General features: G+C 36.0%; 1 long non-coding RNA gene across 1 annotated transcript; it reads left to right on the top strand.

Annotated features, from left to right (window-relative positions):
* The first annotated feature begins 7 nt into the window (after positions 1–7).
* Positions 8–726, top strand: LOC113475182. Its single transcript, XR_003396923.1, has 2 exons — positions 8–132; positions 194–726. It is a non-coding gene; the product is annotated as an uncharacterized LOC113475182 (long non-coding RNA).
* Positions 727–4237: the final 3511 nt, after the last annotated feature.

The following is a 4237-nucleotide window of genomic DNA, read 5'->3' as shown; positions in this document are numbered from 1 at the left end:
AATACAATCGTTTTTATACGATACAGAAATCTGACAATCCTTTGCAATTTCCTACAGTCAAGTCACGGCCTTGAATCTCCAACATAAACGGAATAAACAAGACTGAGCGTTGAAGTCATTGCCGTTTTCTGGGTCAGCCTTTGCAACTAGAATTTTTATTAGAAATCTGACAATCCTTTGCAATTTTCTACAGTCCAGTCACGGCCCTAAATCTCCAACATAAACGGAATAAACAAGACTGAGCGTTGAAGTCGTGGTACAGGCGATTTATAAAAGAAATAACAAACTTCATCTACCAAAAAAGCGAGCTTTGCCACAAGAAACGCGGTCATCCTTTTCATTGTAAATGGTCCTGCAACTCCAATTCGGCAGCATCACACACATCGCAGTTGATACAAAAATCTATTACCGTTTTCTGGGTCCGTTTTTGCAACTAGCATTTTTATTAAAAATCTAACAATCTTTTGCAATGGACATCTTATCGTAACTGGCAAGTCGTGTTTAGGTGAGCGTTTTATAAAATTATCAAAGCTTGTAAGAATTGCAAGAAATTTTTGCGACTGTATTAATTTGTATTGCTTAATATTTTATTTGGATAGTGTGTTTGTACAGTGGCTGTTTTGTTTTGAAACAATTGCTGAACATTTGTTACATTCATTGAGAATCGTGATTAATACGCTAGAATACAGCTCAACTTGACTTTATTAAACTCGGCAGTTCTGGTGACAGTTTGCTTCTACGCAGTGTGAGCCACTTATACTTCAGATAGAATGCGTAATTTATGTCCACCTTCTCGTTTCTGGCCAGTTAGGGTGTAGTTTGCGCAGCTTTGTTGGTCATGTGACAACGTTTATTTTTGCGACTGTATTAATTTGTATTGCCTAATGTTTCATTTGGAAAGTGTGTTTGTACAGTGGATGTCCACCTTCTCGTTTCTGGCCAGTTAGGGTGTAGTTTGCACAGCTTTGTTGGTCATGTGGCAACGTTTATTTTTGCGACTGTATTAATTTGTATTGCCTAATATTTCATTTGGATAGTGTGTTTGTACAGTGGCTGTTTTGCTTTGAAACACTTGCTGCGACTGTATTAATTTGTATTGCCTAATATTTCATTTGGATAGTGTGTTTGTACAGTGGCTGTTTTGCTTTGAAACACTTGCTGAACATTTGTTACATTCATTGAGAATTGTGATTAATACGCTAGAATACAGCTCAACTTGACTTTATTAAACTTGGCAGTTCTGGTGACAGTTTGCTCGGAAAGAGATGCAATTAGACTTCTATGCAGTGTGGGCCACGTATTAATGATCCAATGACACAAACTTCACTACCTGCAAGATATCCGTACTGGTGGACGAAGTACTACACACCACCAGTTGGTTGGGAAACAATAATGTTGTCTTTGGCTGAATTTTAAAGCTAAAAGTTTAAGTACAACCAAAATTTACAGCTACAGGCGGAGAACATTCAAAATGTCAGGGTATGATGCCCAATATTTGCATAGTACTAAGTTTACAACAAAAATGCAGTAGGCAAAATTTTCGTGTATTTTGGGCTATATTTTGAACTACGGTAACGTCGCATACATGATGTCGAAATTAGAGTACATCGCGATGTAAGTGTACCTTACGAACACATCATTGCACACCCCGAAGTGTGACAGAATTGTTTTTTACAGCTAGACGGGGAACATTTAAAATGCCAGGGTATGCTAAATATTTGCGACAAATTCAAACAACAAAAATGCAGTGGGCTATATTTTAACTATGGTACCTTCACAACTTCTCGTACATGACGTCGGAACTGGAGTAAATCGCTATGTAAGTTTATGATGTTTTATTGAAACGGTGGAGTAAGTTTTATAAAAATCCAAGCCCAATTAAATACTCATAATTATATCTCTGCGTTTATGCATTTATAACGCGTAACACTCGGTCTGCCACAAAACTAATATTTATAATTATATCTCTGCGTTTATGCATTTATAACGCGTAACACTCGGTCTGCCACAAAACTAATGCTTGAAAAAAAAAAATCGTTTGGTCAGATTTAAATTACCTTGACCCATACTTTGGGGCCAATGGATTTTAACAAAACCGTCGGCGGGCAGAAAAGAATACGCATTTTTATTATTCGCCAATCTTGCTACTCCAAATCCTAACATTAGCACCGAAGTATATTTTTACAATTCCGCTTTTCGTATAAACATTTGACCTAATTAATGTGATTCGGATGGATTAACTTTAATATAAACAGTTTTATTTAAAGAATAAACGAAAGAATTTAGGAATATAAACAATAAAACAGAAAAAACGTACCACAAAGACTGCCTAATTTGGCATCATAAAACTGCTGAAGGTGTTGTTTGCACGAACGGTTTTCTTCGCAATCCATCCACTGCTGCGCTGATCCATCAACTTCCGTGTCATTATTTACGATGATGCCTTTGGCCTTATAGGCTACTTGCTTAACATGTACAAACTGCCGGGTGGTCTTCCAACAACGACTTAACGGATTCGTAATCTTGTTTGCTTAAAGATTTCAACAAAATATTTTCCATTTTTGTTGCAAACTGAAGCTGACTCGTTTTAGTATCTTCCTTTTATGCTACTAACAGCCGTTGAAAACAATCGTCATAAATGCAGAAAAAAATATATAATTCTTCCACCCTTTCATGGCCAGCATCAACCGTGCTACCCACAGAGGCCGCATACTATACAAAAGTTTTTATATAAAATATCTGCATCGTTTCGTTGTACAACTTGCCAAAACGTCTCGAAGCCCATCAAAAAGTTTATGGCATATGTTAAGAATGATATTTGAACTCTGCACTTTGCAATAAACGGGGTTACTATTCTCAGAACATTATGCGATACTATTCTCAGTACATTATGCGATACTCTCCTAGTGTGAAATAGGTTTCAAAGCGCGTAGAGAAGTTTCGCACAGAACTCCGTGTGGTTGTCAACTGATCTACAGCGTTGGAAATTTTCTCAAACCAACCGATAAAAATTGTTTCATATTTAAGTAAGGAACATATCAATAGCGGGAAAACACACCTGTAAACAAGCTCCTAGGCCGCCTTTTCGCGTTATAAAATTTTTCATTTGCGGTGACACGATACAAATCCCTGCCGTAGTAATTGTTTAACATATCACAAAACGAAATAAACTCATACCTTAGTTCCACGTCCACATTAAGCTAAGTTGCGACGTTCATAGAGTGCTGTTGGTGGTGAGTCCTGTCCTCCCGTAAAGTGCTCCATCTTTGCGTACCACGTGTGACCTTAATGAAGGTTCCGGGGCTTCAACCATAGACACCTTAAATGTAATAGACTAAACTCGCCCGGTTACAGTTTGGTAAATTTTTAATGTTAGAGATCGCACTTTCCTATGATCTTTAAAAAAATGAATAAAAATTGAATCAAACATACAGTTTTATTGTTTTACCGCATTTTTGTCAAAAGTTTATTTTAAATAAAGCGAAAAAACCTCCTGAACATGTTTCAGACGCGTCACGCTTGACTGATCTCAGGTAAAAAGAGCAAAGGTGCGTAGTTGATTGAAATTTTCAGTATTTTTTAGTTGAACTTAACGAATGACTGCAATTATGGAAAGTGAAATAAGTCAATTGTATAGTAAAATTAATATAATAAAAGGTAAAAACACTTGTCTTGACGAAGACACTTCAACAGTAGACAAGATACATGTTCATAATAAGGAAACAGAGGAGCATTATGCAGACGAAGAAACTTATATTTTTAAACAAGCCATATACAAGCTATGCAGCATAACAGAGGAAAGCGTTAGTCACAGCCTACCAATAACACAAACCACAAAAAACTTCATACAGCAGTTAAAGTCCGATTTCTTTTCAAAAAATATAAACAGTTTTTATGCCTCCTACACTACTTTATGTTTAAATGCTCATATGCTACTTCAAGTGCCTCAGAGATATGCTCCGCTATTGCTTATAAAGATAATGGACACCATAGTTTCACTTGAAACCACTATGGAAATTAACTATGTTGGAGGAATTGATGAACGAGACAATGGTAATTCAATGTTTTACTTTATTAAGAATATGTTACATAAGTTTTACTTTATTAAGAATATGTTACATAAAAATTTATATGTTTTTACAGAAATCTTAGAATACAAGAATTAGATTTACTGTGTAAGGATAGTCCTTCTGGAAATTTCTTAAAAACCATGGAGTATAAAGAAAGTAGTCTGCAG

Source organism: Ciona intestinalis, unplaced genomic scaffold (genome assembly GCF_000224145.3).
Source record: "Ciona intestinalis unplaced genomic scaffold, KH HT000140.2, whole genome shotgun sequence".
NCBI lineage: Eukaryota > Metazoa > Chordata > Ascidiacea > Phlebobranchia > Cionidae > Ciona > Ciona intestinalis.
This window is presented reverse-complemented; position numbering and strand designations above follow the sequence as displayed.